Raw genomic sequence first — 18,217 nt, forward strand, 5'->3', positions numbered from 1 at the left:
GCCAGACGTTTCCTTGCTGCGGACGGACTACATCCGAGCTTCATGGGGGTAGCACTCATTGCTCAAACGCTGAAAGGGGCAATATATCGCGGGAACCTCGAGCCTGCCGCGGGGTGGTCATCCCAACCTACCACTCCCATCCAAATGCGAACAGAAGAATATCACCAGGGAACCAGAAGTCACCAACACGTTCCCGGAGCACTGCAGACCTCTGACACCACGACAGAGTTCCCAACGATCGTTGAAAGTATAACACCTCGACGCCCGATACAGCCCACCGTCATCGACAGCAGTACCGCACCTTCCCAAGAGGTGAAACCTGCCGACCAACAGAGGCGTGTTGCTCTATTGCCGACCCCACCCAAAGAAACATCGAGCAACACGGACATCCTGCCCTCAACGCTCGCTCGGAGCTCAACGCCTGCCAGCAGCTCGACGCCCGGATCATCCTTTCAACGACGAAGGCCTACACAACACACCTACAACCTGCGGACTTCTGCAGTGCCGTCCCCGCGCCCAAAAGAAGACTGACTTCCAATCTGTAAGTCCAGCTCTCTGCTCTCCGGTTACAGTGCCACTTTTCTTAAAGTAAGAAAACTCACGGATAAACGAATCAGACATGCAATGCATAGATCGACGCTGCAAGTATACCTAAATGCTAGAATAGCCCCCAAAGGAATGACACTCTCCATCACCCCTGCCGCCACAAATCTCGACGAAAACAACCAGGCCGCATGGCAAAACGTCCTTCTAGAAGCATCACTCAAGCTAACAGAAATTGCAATCAACCACAGTGAAAAACAAGTAAAGAAACTGACCAACATGACCAACGCCATTCTGCGCGACAACAACCACTTATCAAACGAGGAAATCACCCTACTAACAGAGTTCGAACAGAATAAATACCAAGAGGTCAAGAAAACTAAAATACAGAAACTTAAAAGAGACAATGTTTCCAACCCCACACTACCAGACGCTACACTGTATGACTACAACACATTCACCCACGAGGAAACTCACGGCACAAACAAGAAAACACCTATCAACACTCACTACGACGCTGCGATTATAAACCTATCAGACACGAGTTTGTCAACTGATGAAGTAAAACTATTATCTAAAGGACTAAACTTCTGCCCAACTAGAAAATCTTTCGATGAGTTTCACTTACTCCGAGACCTCGACAACTTCGCTAGAAAATTGAGGCTGCACGAATATTTCTTGGACAAGCCGTCTAACATTCCAAAGACTCCCCGCCACCAAACAAGCGATTGGACACCAAATAGTCATCGAGACAAGTGTCTGGACTTATATATTAACGCGGTCCAGAAAGATATATTACAGGAGTATCACAGACAGAAGGGAAAGCGGGAAAACATGACAAAATCCGAGAAAAAGAGTATGCAAAACCTAACTTCTAGGACTGATATAATAATAAAGCCCGCTGACAAAGGAGGGGCAATTGTAGTCCTAAATACAACCGACTACCTACAAGAAGCATACCGTCAACTAAACGACTTAAAATTCTACGAACGCCTCCCAGGGGACCCGACAGAGAAATACACGCGTATTGTAGCAACAGAACTGAAGAAGCTGTTGGACGAGGGAAGAATAACACGCAGTGAGCACAAATTAATGCGGCCAGTACACCCTCGTCCAGGGCGCTTCTACATACTCCCAAAAATTCATAAACCCGGTAATCCAGGCCGACCAATCATTTCAGGTATAGGCACAGTAACCGAGCCCATATCAGGGTACGTAGACAAATTAATAGGCCACATTCCGTGCACTCTCGGGTCGTACGTAAAAGACACCTCACATTTTCTTCGAGATATTGCAGACCTGCGCATTCCGAAACACTCATACTTAGTTACCCTTGATGTGTCTTCACTTTATACAAATATTCCCCACGATGATGGCATAGCGGCATTAAAAAACACATACACAAACCATAGACAACCTGACACCCCAGATTTCTCTGCCATCGCAAGCCTCACAAGACTTGTATTAGAACTGAACTCATTCGAGTTCAACCAAGAGTACTTTCGACAAATCAGCGGCACCGCCATGGGTACCAAACTCGCACCAAACTATGCTAACATTTTTATGGGAGAACTAGAAACCGAATTTTTGTCCCAAACTCCCTTGAAACCACTCCTATACAGGCGGTACATTGACGATATTTTTCTTATTTGGACTCACAGCGAGGATGAACTGCTAAACTTTATCGATACTTACAATACTGTGCATCCAAACATACACTTCACACACACCTACTCACAAGTAACCGTAAATTTCCTTGACGTTACCATAATAATAGAAGATGATAAACTTTCCACAACCCTCTACCGCAAACCAACAGATCGACAACAGTACCTCCATTACCAAAGTGATCATCCACGCCATTGTAAAAACAGCATTCCATACGGCCAGGCCCACCGTTTTAAGCGAATTTGCTCAAAAGACACTGACTTCCACGCGAGCTCACAAAAGCTTAAACTCGTGCTCGAAAAACAGAAATATCCTCCACATGTAATTGATGACGCTATTCAAAAAGCTAGAAAACTTCAGCGTGATGACCTTCTGATGAAGCGGCCACCACAACACAACCTGCAACAGACACACCTATGTTTAACATACAGCACGAATTTCCCCAACGTTAACAAAATCCTTAAACGACATTACAACATACTGGAACAAAGTGAACGTCTAAAACGTGCATTCCCATCGGCTCCTGGCGTCGTTTACCGACGAACACGCAACCTCAAAGACACACTTGTAAACTCCCAAATCAATACTTCAACTTCCGACAGTTCATGCCGACCTTGTCTGAAGCCTCGATGTTTTGTATGCAAAGCGATGCGAGATACAAGCAAGGCAAGCAGCACACAATCCAACTTTTCAATTAACATACGAGGAAATCTAACATGCGATTCCCCTAATGTGGTATATCTACTTGAATGCAACGTGTGCGGCATGCAATACATCGGACAAACGGAAACACCCTTTAGGATTCGTTTCAATAATCACAGAGCCCACGCGAAATCAGCGCCGAATCTACCTCTATCAAAACACCTTAACCTTCCCGGCCACTCCTTCGACAAATTGTCAGTCACACTTTTAGAAACAGGATTTAAATCAAACCGGGAACGTGAACAACGTGAATCATACCTCATACACCGATTTAACACCCTCGAAAAAGGCATAAATGAAAGTCCGGGTACACTTGCAGCAATCAAAGCACTATAATATATACATATGCATTTATATGTGTATATGTACTTATGCATATGCGCATATGTATGGGGGTGTATGTGTGTATATGTAAGTTTATAATTGTAATCATAACAGTTCAAGATTTCGCGGCACTGTGGCGGCGACGAGGACTGGACAACTACAAATATCTTTGCGTGTTTCAGTGAACCACTGTCGTCTATTTCTATTTCTCTGAATAACCGAACAATAGTTGTAAGCCCGACTTGTCGAAGGGTCACCGCATGCACAACTAAAAGCCCCGAACGTGGATTCCCAGAACAAAATGCAATCACTTCAAACGCCCCTTCTCGCCTTTTGGCAACCCTTCCCCGATTTTGGCAACAAAGCCCGACATCCACATACACAACTAAACGCCCCGAACGCGGTTTCCCAGTACAAAATAGCAATCACTTCAAACGTCCTTTCTCGCAGTTTGGAAACCCTTCCCGCATTTCGACAACAAAGCCCGACATATAGAAGGGCCACCCCATACACAATTAAAACCCCCAAACGCGGATTCGCAGAGCAAAATAGCATTCAAAACGACAGACAGCGCCTTAAGAAACATTTTCTCCCGCGCCGACTTCCTGGAGCCTCGGAACGCTGTCCCCGACGCCGAATTAGTGACGGTCTTTAAAAAATAAAAAATAAAAAATAATAATAAAAAAAGCATTTTTCGCGACACGCAAGCCCTTACCTTAGCCAGGCCCCGTCTACAATAAAGGGACCGCCACCAAACTGCACTGAACGCAATACTAAGAAAATACACACTGACGACGCCACTCGCGAAGCACAGTGGAACCTGGAACTTTCTGGATATCCTTTCCTCTCTCGTTTTTCAAACTCTTTCTTTCTTTCTGTTTTTTTCGTTCCTTCCCTCTCATTTTTTACCCAAAATACTATAAATGTGAGCGCAAACAGAATGTACCATGACTCCTGATGAAGGCCAGACTCTGGCCGAAACTGTCGAATTAAACACTTCCGTTGTTACCGTTCTCTTGGAGGATCTACTTGACTTATTGCAACGCTACGGCCATTTTCGCCACCATGCCTGCCTACTCCAGACCGGCCACCGGCGCACCTCCAGCGGAAAAAGTATCACGGAAATTTCCTAAACATGCACCAAGTACAGCTATCATTGGAAATTCACAAACGAGATACCTTCATCGACACTTCAACCCCTACGACAAGTCAACACCGGCATTCATAACGATCCGCGGAGCATCCACTTTCGATATTGAAGATGAGCTGGCAAATGTGCCACGCTCAGTAACCACGCTCGTTTTCCACGTGGGGACGAGCGAATTGGAACTGTACGGGCCGGATGAGTCCCTTCGCCGCCTTCGCCGCCTGGTAAATAACACTCTTCAAAGACGCCCGGAACTTGACAGACTAATTGTCTCATGTGTGCCACCACGATCCACCAACAGGCGCCTACAACGTTCCAACGAGAAATTCGTCCACCGCTTCAACAGGGAAGCTCGTCACTTTAATGAGACAATCAAGACGTACTGCCGGAAACCGGGCAAGGTGTCATACATCGACTATGAATTCGACCAACTGCCAGCCAGACGTTTCCTTGCTGCGGACGGACTACATCCGAGCTTCATGGGGGTAGCACTCATTGCTCAAACGCTGAAAGGGGCAATATATCGCGGGAACCTCGAGCCTGCCGCGGGGTGGTCATCCCAACCTACCACTCCCATCCAAATGCGAACAGAAGAATATCACCAGGGAACCAGAAGTCACCAACACGTTCCCGGAGCACTGCAGACCTCTGACACCACGACAGAGTTCCCAACGATCGTTGAAAGTATAACACCTCGACGCCCGATACAGCCCACCGTCATCGACAGCAGTACCGCACCTTCCCAAGAGGTGAAACCTGCCGACCAACAGAGGCGTGTTGCTCTATTGCCGACCCCACCCAAAGAAACATCGAGCAACACGGACATCCTGCCCTCAACGCTCGCTCGGAGCTCAACGCCTGCCAGCAGCTCGACGCCCGGATCATCCTTTCAACGACGAAGGCCTACACAACACACCTACAACCTGCGGACTTCTGCAGTGCCGTCCCCGCGCCCAAAAGAAGACTGACTTCCAATCTGTAAGTCCAGCTCTCTGCTCTCCGGTTACAGTGCCACTTTTCTTAAAGTAAGAAAACTCACGGATAAACGAATCAGACATGCAATGCATAGATCGACGCTGCAAGTATACCTAAATGCTAGAATAGCCCCCAAAGGAATGACACTCTCCATCACCCCTGCCGCCACAAATCTCGACGAAAACAACCAGGCCGCATGGCAAAACGTCCTTCTAGAAGCATCACTCAAGCTAACAGAAATTGCAATCAACCACAGTGAAAAACAAGTAAAGAAACTGACCAACATGACCAACGCCATTCTGCGCGACAACAACCACTTATCAAACGAGGAAATCACCCTACTAACAGAGTTCGAACAGAATAAATACCAAGAGGTCAAGAAAACTAAAATACAGAAACTTAAAAGAGACAATGTTTCCAACCCCACACTACCAGACGCTACACTGTATGACTACAACACATTCACCCACGAGGAAACTCACGGCACAAACAAGAAAACACCTATCAACACTCACTACGACGCTGCGATTATAAACCTATCAGACACGAGTTTGTCAACTGATGAAGTAAAACTATTATCTAAAGGACTAAACTTCTGCCCAACTAGAAAATCTTTCGATGAGTTTCACTTACTCCGAGACCTCGACAACTTCGCTAGAAAATTGAGGCTGCACGAATATTTCTTGGACAAGCCGTCTAACATTCCAAAGACTCCCCGCCACCAAACAAGCGATTGGACACCAAATAGTCATCGAGACAAGTGTCTGGACTTATATATTAACGCGGTCCAGAAAGATATATTACAGGAGTATCACAGACAGAAGGGAAAGCGGGAAAACATGACAAAATCCGAGAAAAAGAGTATGCAAAACCTAACTTCTAGGACTGATATAATAATAAAGCCCGCTGACAAAGGAGGGGCAATTGTAGTCCTAAATACAACCGACTACCTACAAGAAGCATACCGTCAACTAAACGACTTAAAATTCTACGAACGCCTCCCAGGGGACCCGACAGAGAAATACACGCGTATTGTAGCAACAGAACTGAAGAAGCTGTTGGACGAGGGAAGAATAACACGCAGTGAGCACAAATTAATGCGGCCAGTACACCCTCGTCCAGGGCGCTTCTACATACTCCCAAAAATTCATAAACCCGGTAATCCAGGCCGACCAATCATTTCAGGTATAGGCACAGTAACCGAGCCCATATCAGGGTACGTAGACAAATTAATAGGCCACATTCCGTGCACTCTCGGGTCGTACGTAAAAGACACCTCACATTTTCTTCGAGATATTGCAGACCTGCGCATTCCGAAACACTCATACTTAGTTACCCTTGATGTGTCTTCACTTTATACAAATATTCCCCACGATGATGGCATAGCGGCATTAAAAAACACATACACAAACCATAGACAACCTGACACCCCAGATTTCTCTGCCATCGCAAGCCTCACAAGACTTGTATTAGAACTGAACTCATTCGAGTTCAACCAAGAGTACTTTCGACAAATCAGCGGCACCGCCATGGGTACCAAACTCGCACCAAACTATGCTAACATTTTTATGGGAGAACTAGAAACCGAATTTTTGTCCCAAACTCCCTTGAAACCACTCCTATACAGGCGGTACATTGACGATATTTTTCTTATTTGGACTCACAGCGAGGATGAACTGCTAAACTTTATCGATACTTACAATACTGTGCATCCAAACATACACTTCACACACACCTACTCACAAGTAACCGTAAATTTCCTTGACGTTACCATAATAATAGAAGATGATAAACTTTCCACAACCCTCTACCGCAAACCAACAGATCGACAACAGTACCTCCATTACCAAAGTGATCATCCACGCCATTGTAAAAACAGCATTCCATACGGCCAGGCCCACCGTTTTAAGCGAATTTGCTCAAAAGACACTGACTTCCACGCGAGCTCACAAAAGCTTAAACTCGTGCTCGAAAAACAGAAATATCCTCCACATGTAATTGATGACGCTATTCAAAAAGCTAGAAAACTTCAGCGTGATGACCTTCTGATGAAGCGGCCACCACAACACAACCTGCAACAGACACACCTATGTTTAACATACAGCACGAATTTCCCCAACGTTAACAAAATCCTTAAACGACATTACAACATACTGGAACAAAGTGAACGTCTAAAACGTGCATTCCCATCGGCTCCTGGCGTCGTTTACCGACGAACACGCAACCTCAAAGACACACTTGTAAACTCCCAAATCAATACTTCAACTTCCGACAGTTCATGCCGACCTTGTCTGAAGCCTCGATGTTTTGTATGCAAAGCGATGCGAGATACAAGCAAGGCAAGCAGCACACAATCCAACTTTTCAATTAACATACGAGGAAATCTAACATGCGATTCCCCTAATGTGGTATATCTACTTGAATGCAACGTGTGCGGCATGCAATACATCGGACAAACGGAAACACCCTTTAGGATTCGTTTCAATAATCACAGAGCCCACGCGAAATCAGCGCCGAATCTACCTCTATCAAAACACCTTAACCTTCCCGGCCACTCCTTCGACAAATTGTCAGTCACACTTTTAGAAACAGGATTTAAATCAAACCGGGAACGTGAACAACGTGAATCATACCTCATACACCGATTTAACACCCTCGAAAAAGGCATAAATGAAAGTCCGGGTACACTTGCAGCAATCAAAGCACTATAATATATACATATGCATTTATATGTGTATATGTACTTATGCATATGCGCATATGTATGGGGGTGTATGTGTGTATATGTAAGTTTATAATTGTAATCATAACAGTTCAAGATTTCGCGGCACTGTGGCGGCGACGAGGACTGGACAACTACAAATATCTTTGCGTGTTTCAGTGAACCACTGTCGTCTATTTCTATTTCTCTGAATAACCGAACAATAGTTGTAAGCCCGACTTGTCGAAGGGTCACCGCATGCACAACTAAAAGCCCCGAACGTGGATTCCCAGAACAAAATGCAATCACTTCAAACGCCCCTTCTCGCCTTTTGGCAACCCTTCCCCGATTTTGGCAACAAAGCCCGACATCCACATACACAACTAAACGCCCCGAACGCGGTTTCCCAGTACAAAATAGCAATCACTTCAAACGTCCTTTCTCGCAGTTTGGAAACCCTTCCCGCATTTCGACAACAAAGCCCGACATATAGAAGGGCCACCCCATACACAATTAAAACCCCCAAACGCGGATTCGCAGAGCAAAATAGCATTCAAAACGACAGACAGCGCCTTAAGACACATTTTCTCCCGCGCCGACTTCCTGGAGCCTCGGAACGCTGTCCCCGACGCCGAATTAGTGACGGTCTTTAAAAAATAAAAAATAAAAAATAATAATAAAAAAAGCATTTTTCGCGACACGCAAGCCCTTACCTTAGCCAGGCCCCGTCTACAATAAAGGGACCGCCACCAAACTGCACTGAACGCAATACTAAGAAAATACACACTGACGACGCCACTCGCGAAGCACAGTGGAACCTGGAACTTTCTGGATATCCTTTCCTCTCTCGTTTTTCAAACTCTTTCTTTCTTTCTGTTTTTTTCGTTCCTTCCCTCTCATTTTTTACCCAAAATACTATAAATGTGAGCGCAAACAGAATGTACCATGACTCCTGATGAAGGCCAGACTCTGGCCGAAACTGTCGAATTAAACACTTCCGTTGTTACCGTTCTCTTGGAGGATCTACTTGACTTATATATATATTTATATATATATATATATATATATATCACCCTAAATGAGTGGTTAACTGTCTCCTTTGCCTTTTACTGCAGATCGTCGTGCACGGATCCGGCCATCGAGTTACTCCGCACACAAAGGTGGATTTACATTGCACAACCATTGCACAGTCGGAATACACCGAGCGCATCGACTGCTCCTTGATGCGCAACTGTCCATTTCAATGCTAGTGAGTGTTTTCATAATAATAACAACAATAATATTTGATGGGGTGTATTGTCTCCAAACCCTGTTATGATTGACAGACACCTAAGGGGAGGACCCGGAAACCTAGACCATCTGGTGTTGTTTAAGGGGACGCTGAAAAGGAAGAATGGCTTCATTGACAAACTGCACTCTAAGAGCTCAAATGCTATACGTTTCACGATCACAAGTTCGTTAATATTGGAGAAAATTGAGGTTAAAGCTTAGTGAAAAATGTTTAAAATCTGTGCATGGCATCAAAAACTTCAAAATTTATTTTTCGTATTTTCACCACATTGGCTCAGGTGAAGTTCGTATGCTAGGTCTATGGCATCCACGAATGACAAAGTACTCTATTCTTATTGATTAGGTGCTACGTAGGAGGCAGTAGACTTATTGAAAATAAATCTAGGACGTCCTGGTGTTTGCTGTGGGAACCTGAAGATGTAGTTGCTCGTAGCTTCAGTTTGCCCATTTTGTCACTTATCGAGCCCGGTGTTGCGGTAAAAGTTGTGGTTTTGGGGTTGTTAAATGGTACTGTACTGATACACGAAACTTCTTTTTTTTTTTTAGTGTCCCTACAATGTGCACTCACCTCTAAGCGGATGTGCAGCAAACATTATCGCCTCGGTATGAAATCCGGCACCGGAGGTCATTCTGCGACCTTTGGGTCAGTGGTGGAGCACCATAACCAGTGAAGCACCGCGACGGGCTGAGCATTTCTGAACTAGTGGGCTCTGTGAGGATGCCTTTCAGTGTGCTCTCAGCGGCACGACATTGTTCTACGAAAGGTTTCCTCACCCGCATTTCTCGTGTACAGTGAAATGTGACATTGGTAAACGCCCTGAACAGAGAGCTGCGGAAAGTGGTAACCCATGAAACAGATCATTGAAAGGGATGCCCACACTCCGAGAGAAGCTTAATATGCAGAAATTCACGTATACATTTTCTGGTGCCGACACCTGGGCACTTGAGGGAATGGCAAATGTTAGATTAGGTCTATCATTACTTTGTTCTCACTGCACAATCAATTTCTAAAAGGTGTGGTATGTATTTTCGGCATTGCCCTGTTTTTCTTACTTTTGTTGTGCCATATGATGTGTCGTCGTTCTCATGGCCGCTGCGAACTGTATTGTACCAAGGTACCCGTGGCCTCCTGCAAGGTCCCTTAAGAGAAGCTTGAAGCCGTAGGTTTCTCCGCCAACAAGAAGAAACATTTATTGTTGTTGCTGTCGTCGACCTTGTTCTTGTTCTTTTTGTGAATGCAGCGCTTTATGGGTGTTCTGCCTTCAGCGTAGGTCATCCCGTTTTCGCAATATCTTTGACAAGTTTTCATTTTGAAGGAGAGACGTGAGCTGCAAGCAACAAGAGATTTTCACTAGCTCAAGCCACACGCAGTTTTACCGCGAAAGACGACGCCAAGAAGCTGACCCAACAAGATTTGTATTGGGGCTTTTTTGTGTATCGTTATTATAGTTACGATGCAAAAGGACACACTCAAAGCCCAAGTTGATACAGAGGAAAGTGCTACGAATAACTTGAATATATATTGTGCTAACAAACTGCTGCAAACACAGACAGAAAAAAATAGGCCCTGACAATGCAAATGTCGACAATTCATTGAAAGATGGCACTGCAATACAGAAAATAATGAATATACACAAAACTCACGGAATAAATGTTCAATGGTGAAATATGGTGTGATTGGAGTCAAGGATTCGTGAAGTGAAAAATAAACTCAATAACGTTTCTGTCGCCCCACAAGAGCCTTAGTCACAATCTTGAATACTGCTGCTAACAATGCTGCCATGGATGCCTAAACGACAAGCTTTGGCCAACACAGAGCTTATGTGCACCTGCTCAGAAATGTCGCGAGCTGTCTGCACACGTGAACATCTGCAGCTTGAGGGTGAAGTTTATTCCTTATGCGGGGTAGTCGAAGGCTCGCTTGCTGATCTTGTTGTGATATGTAACTGCATACCATTGTTCAATGAATGTGCAAGTGCATAGACGCCCGAATGAAGAAATGCATATCATATACCTATACAATATATCAACACGTGTGGACTGAATGTGTGATTAATTTGTATTAAGCAGGTGTGAGTCTTAGTTATGCACCAAATACCACGAGCGGTCCCATCACTTTAGTAACTTCTCTATAATTACGGTACAGCAGTAATATACACGTCCAGTGGCCACACTGTATGGTGACTCGGCATTTGTGAGGCTTTTATAGCCTGCCAGTGCCACTTGTGCACTCGTAGCAGACTGTTCAGCCGCCACAAGGGCATAACTGTATCTGCAGATTGAATCATGGCGCTGCCATTTCAGAGCATGTGCAGGCAAGTTTTTGTTATTCTTGCATTGTCACAACGCAGCCTTTTCAGTTGATAGTCGAACAGTGCGCTATCTGGTTATCTTCTGCGGCGTCCGTATTCAACTTTCTGTCTTTCCAAGCATTCACACTCGTATCCAACTAGAGCTTTTTCTACTACACAGTGTCAAACAAGTTGGTGTTCCTGGCCTGCAAATTGCATTGAAAAGCATGCTTGGGGGGAGCAATGCCAGGTGAGAGTATCCCCGGAGTACGGATATGGGGACGTGGGCTGCGGCCACAGAATTCCGCCCGGCGCGATTCTGTATTTCGAGATAACCCTGCTGAACTGTGTCCGGACCCACAGTGACTGCGTCGTGAGCAGCACAGAAGAGTGCTCCAGGCTACCGTTCAGCGAGCTCTATAAGGTAAGCCAACAGCTTACGGTCACTCTTGTATGGCACAGGTTGTTTTGCAGGGCACCCTTGTTATGAGGTACAGAAAAGGTGTTAATTGTGTGATGCATGTATGGTATTGCAAGTAACCACTAATTCCTGAGCATGAGATATAGTTGTTCAAGTTATTTAAGATAGAACAGGATGTGACGGTGAAATAACACGGCCAGGAATCATAGACAGTTGAGAAAGTGTCCCACCATGTCAATACGGTGAACTAAAAGTGTCGTTGAGCGCTTCGCATGCAGCGTACGCAATGTATTGCCGCGTACGTAGGCTTGTTACGTACGCCCAACCAAAAGTGCTCAGTAAAATTAATTTTTGAAGGAGCATTATCAACAGTTTTCGGACGTATAATTACTTAAAAATAGTGTTCGCTTTTTTTTTTTCAAAACAATGGATTTTTTTTGTTGATGCAGTGCTAAATAAAATATCGAATTTCTCATTGGACAGTTATTTCCAATAATGCACCTCTTGAGATGCCAAGCTTCCCTTCACACTGTAATTTTTCAGATGGGCTGCCAGCTATATAAGTAACGTTAATATTGATTACCAACAAAGAAAACAAGCCCACAACTTGCACTACTTCGCTTCATTTAGACTATTGCCTCGCGTCCAACGGCTTAAACATGCATTTTGAAGACATTAGGAACTTTATGGTGCATATATATCAGTACTTAAGGTTTGTGATTGAAAAAAAAAGCGACTTCGCCATCGGACACATGGGCTGACCCAGGAATAATACTATAAGTAACCACGTCGAAATCACGCTGGTGGCTGTTGTATCCCCCTTTTCTCAATCCCAGCTTAGGAGAAATTGGCGCCAGCCGTGACAGACTTCCCCAGATACGTGGTTTCACATGTACAACTTTCGAGAGTACACCAAGTAGTTCTAGTCTGGTAGCACGTGAGCACGTGATATAGCTATCCCGGTAGTCTTGTCGGAGAAAGCAGTGCAACTGACGCTGCCGTTTAATTTCAGTTCACGGCGTCCATCTCAATACTTGAACAAGAAAACACCGTCAGGGAAAACCTAGAGCACCTGAAAGAGATGAGAAGAAATCGCGAGCGTGAAAAGAAGAAGCTAAAGGAAAAAGAGGCTGAGTTGTATGCAAAGCTGGGCACACATTGCTTGACCATGTGCAGTGTCTACATTCAGTCAGAAAAGGACCTTCAGGAGATGAAGCTTCGGGTTCAAGCTCTTGAGCAGGAGAAGGTTATTGTCTGCTAGCACAGCGGCATTGAAAAGATTGCTTGGAAAACTTTGTGCTATATTGGCAATAGCAATCATGAATCTGAAGTCTAGCAAATCATGAAGTCTGTATGATAAATACATTTTCTGAGACGCCCGATGGCAATGTAAGCTTGTGTCACGCAATATTACTGCTACTTTTTATTGCATGGTGAACGGGAGTTTGTAAAGCATGAACGTTTTCACTGTGCTGTCTAGCAGAGAAAGTTATTTCACTGTATTCCCAAGCAGGAACGTACATGTGGTAGAACATTTGCTTGCCACGTGCGCGGACAGCTTGTGTTCGACTCTCATTCTGACCCGGAGAATTTTATAATTCATTTTATTGCGATAGCAATTATATGGAAACTTTCGGCTCGATTTGGCCGTCGATGTCATGCACCGTATATGTACACGTACCTATATATATATATATGAAAACGCAAGACAGAAAAAAAATTGAGAAAAAACACTCCAGTGCACGGATAAGAACGTGGTACCTCTGCGTCGTGGCAGCGAAGCGTTAACCACTGAGCCACCCAGGAGCACATCCTTCACCGTTGTAACGGCAAGCTACTTTTATTATTTGCATCTTCCTGGATTTTTCGGTCGCGGACGAGATCCATGGTTATTGCTCACAACCAACGACTCCCACGGCGATGCCGACACAACTAAAACAAAATAACATGATTCCCGGAGTCCTAGTGGGGATCGAATCGAACTTAGGCCGCCTGCGTGGAAATTTTTTCTTTCTACCTGTGCGCGGCACATTATCAGGCTTTTTTTATTATTATCATTTATGCGCCAGGGCGGGGTTCACGAACGGTGCGAGTGTACACATCGCAGCTGACAAGCGCACAGTGAGTGAAGGTCACGAAAGTCCCCGCGCCAATTGACCGACGGACGTTTCCTGCAAATGCGAAACTTTAAGGCCCAAGCACATGCAAGCGATTTTCGAGCGGCGATGACAGGATTTGCTGTCACCACGGCTGTTGCGAAGGACCGTTCGTCGCCATCGCGTCGCAGGTTTCTGGAAAGCCATTGAAAAAGAAAACGATTGTCCTTCAGAAAAGATTGTGATTGTCATCCGCAACATGGTAGCACCCCGATTTATCGCCTGGGTTACAATTTACTCTTCGGGCTTGTTGTCCGCGCGCACTTAAGAGGTAGCAGTCGTATTTTATAGTTAATTTGTTTTTGTTTTGATGCTTCAGTGGTAGCTTGCTGCAATGTTGGTTGCTTGGCGAGAAGTGCAAAGCTGAGAATGGCGACAAAGGGGCGAAAGAGACAAAAGTATCGGCTTGCACAACCATAGTTTTTTTTAAATTTTTTTCCTCATTTCCTTAGGTTTACTTCTTGTTTTTTTTTTAATTTCTTGCATAACTCATTGCATTGCTCATATTTGTTGCATGGTTACTGCATCCTTTCTATGTTTTTGCGCTCTGCACAATGAACTCGGAAGTTAGCGCTCATCTTCTTGTCCCCTCTGTCGTCGTTGTCAGATCGCGCTGTAGCAATCGTCATGGCTTACCAAAACCGCCACACTTCTAAGTTGGTTGCTACAATGTCGACGGTATCGTAATGGTGGACGTGCGATGTTGCCGGGAAGTTGGGGAATTGCGTCGTAGACACTTCTGGGCGTCTCTAGAAATCACAGCTAATAGAGGGCCCAGGATGGGGCGCTAATTCTCGGCCTTACTGTCCCATCGTGGGAGTGGCCCGCCGTGTGCTACGGCGCACGTCTTCGGACTTTCACAATAAAGTTTTCCCAGACCAAACCAATGTTGCGAGAAAAGATAGCCACGAACCGCCTTTATGGCCCACACGGGAGGCGCCCCCGAAGTGCTTCAAAGCAGCTGCTGCCAAGCAGTAATCGCTATTCGACCCAACATTTTTTTTCTCGCCGCATTTTTTTGCCTATCCCGAATAAGTTTTCATAACATTTACTCTGCATAATAAACGCACCCCCAACTTTACTCTGATTTTTCGGGGAAAATGCGTCCTTAGGCGAGTAAGTGCGGTACGGCATAGATGTACCCCCCCCCCCTCCCGAGAGATAATTGACTTAGGCATTCTATCTAATAAATTTGCCGATTTACGTGACGTGTAGCACCTTCGTGTCATTCAGAATGGTGTATACCAAGGAAGATTTAAATAAAAAAAAAAGAAGTGGAACCTCCCGCAATGCCTTGCTCGCAGAAGTGAAGCCATCTTTTGCCACTCCCAAGATGGCGGAAACATGCTATTTTCTGATAGTGCTCACTTAGAGATCAAGTGGCTTTGATATGTTATTGTTATTTCCACGTTAATTCTATATTAAAAGACAGTTGTTACCAACGAGATAACACACAAGGATGACTTTGGCCGACTGAATTTCCCAAGTACTTTGCCTCCGATCGGAGGCTCACTAAGGACAACTAGTAACACTAAGAACAACTTGGAGCACTATGAAACCCAAAAAAAGTTTCCACATTGCACTCGTTGGGCGTGCGAGGGAAACGCTCTGTTCTTAATCGTCGAACGGTGACACATTATCATGCCCCTAGTGATATGGCCGCCGCAGCCGCCATCTTGCCGGAGACACGGCTTCACTTCTAGGCTATGATTTCCACTCCAGCATTTTTTAATCCTCCTTGGTGTATACCCATGCAGGCACACGTTCGGGTCACTGGCTATAGTGTTTAATTATCGTGGTAGAATTCTTCGAAGAGCCTACCCCCAACCCCCCCTGTATTCAAAAACGACCCTTTATATACGTGCTCCATCTTGGCTCGAAAATATTGATGGTGCATCCACATTCCGACAAAAATCATGTTCGTTCGGTGGCACTGTGCTCTGCTCGGTCATAGCAGTTACAGATGAATATGTCCAGCTATGACCAAGTTGTGTATATGCTACCTCAGGTCGGAACTTGAAAGTGCGTCACTTTGGGCTAATAGGTATGACATGATGATAGTTATAGCGCGAGAACAGAACGATGACAAGAGGACAAGAAGGACATGAGCGCTCGTGCCCTTCTTGTCTCTTTGCCATTGTTCTGTTCTCGCGCTATAACTATCGTCTAGTCGGAAGGCTGAAATTCGAGTTGAGTACAGTAGTTACATCACTGTTTAGCCAAAGGTCAAAGGCAGCACCGTAGCAACGATGTTCAACGCTGAAGTGAGCGGTTGCCAGTGCAGCAACGTCGGGACACGTGGTGCTACGTTTCCCCAGAGCGCGCCAATATCAAGAGTGGCAAGCACAGTTCACTGGTGGTTGGCAAAAGCACTCCAAAAACAGCGCTTTCTTGGCGACTGCAATGAAAATAAGTTTGCGCACAACTTCAGCGAAATAAAAAAAATCATAGCATACCCACGGAGTGCACGATGATGAATTAGGCGAATAGCCCAGCCCTGCGTTCTTCCGTGTGTCCGTTTATTTATGTGTCCGTTCGTCCGTCCGTGCGTCTATGTAACACTCCAAGCACTGCCATCTCGCATCTTTTCATCAAATATTCATTATATAGACGTACCGCCATCCAGCAGACATTCCAAGAGCTAAGTCAGAGGAGGCATGGCCAGACAAGAGGAGCTGCAGGTGCACATTCTCCAAAGACCTGTGCTTTGTGTCTAGCTCCCACCCTGCACCGCCGCTAGTTCATGGCATCGCGGCCAAGCCCTCACTAAATCTGTGTTAAGAAAAAGTGTAACGATTTAGAGTATTCGGTACTCTACTATAAGAGCGCTGAACGCCGTCCCTTGTGCCTCACGGCAGCCCCGACACCAGGTACGTATCTTGCTTATATCAAGGAGGTTGCGCCCAGCGAGTTTAACATAGCAACCTTTTCTTGTCAGATAGTGCTCAAAGTGTGTCCTTCTGTTACTAGTTCTTTTTAATAATCATCGAATTCAAGGCAAATTTTATTGGAGATTAGGTCACCGATACTCGTCTCTGTAGGTCATTTCATCAGAAACAACTATTTTTTTATTAATGATTAACGTACCCAGATGACGTCCTCAATTAAAAAGAGTGCTTGTGTGCCGCTCCTCTAGTTCGGCTGCGGAGATGGCTACCTACTGCTACTACTACTACTACTACTACTACTACTACTACTACTACTACTACTACTACTACTACTACATACATCGCGGACGCACGACCCACGGCTTAAGGAGCTTTGCCCATAAAAACAAACAAAAAGGATCTATTGTGTAGCCACATCGGCCGATAAGCAATAAGTGAGCGTTCCTTCAAGATGCAAGAATTCGAGTAGGGCAACAGCAAGATGGCCTGCTTTGCACCAGTCTGCCGGCCACCACTCTTTTGGAAAAAAATTGAATGTGCGCGCCGAACTTTTACTGGGGAAGCTTATTTATGAGTGGCACATATATATATATATATATTGATACTTTGTATCATTGACGCTGGTTGCGCTTGTTGATGCTACAAGCCAAAATGAACATCTAGGCTTAGAAGGTTCAGAAGATGCCCAATTGCTACAAATGGTCAGCAAGTCACTGGACCAAAGCAAACGTCATACCCTGCTCGACGTTCTGTCTAAGCACTCGAAAGTGTTCGATTTTTCTAAATACAGCCAAAGGCCCTTAATCCCAGCGTCCCGGATACGTCATCAGATCCACACCGAATCGGCGCATCCCATTAGGCAGAAACCTTACCGAGTGGCACCATCGGAGCGCAAGATCATCAACGAGCAAGTTCAAGAGATGCTGGAAAAGGGAATAATACAGGAATCGGCGAGTCCGTGGGCTGCTCCCGTCATTCTAGTGAGGAAGAAGGATGGTACGTGGAGATTTTGCGTTGACTACCGCCGACTGAATTTTGTTACCAAGAAAGACGTCTATCCACTGCCGCGCATCGATGACGCTCTAGACTGCCTGCATTCCGCGTCCTACTT

At 45.3% G+C, this 18,217-nt stretch overlaps 1 long non-coding RNA gene across 2 annotated transcripts in view; it reads right to left on the reverse strand.

The window, feature by feature from the left end:
• Window positions 1–18,217, reverse strand: part of LOC119185219 (uncharacterized) — a 93,998-nt gene that overhangs the window by 31,240 nt on the left and 44,541 nt on the right. For both annotated transcript variants that reach the window (XR_012887709.1, XR_012887708.1), the window contains one exon: window positions 10,404–10,678. This is a non-coding gene — a long non-coding RNA (uncharacterized LOC119185219). The remainder of the gene's footprint in view (window positions 1–10,403; window positions 10,679–18,217) is intronic.

The sequence above is a fragment of the Rhipicephalus microplus genome, chromosome X (assembly GCF_043290135.1).
Source record: "Rhipicephalus microplus isolate Deutch F79 chromosome X, USDA_Rmic, whole genome shotgun sequence".
Taxonomy (NCBI): Eukaryota; Metazoa; Arthropoda; class Arachnida; order Ixodida; family Ixodidae; genus Rhipicephalus; species Rhipicephalus microplus.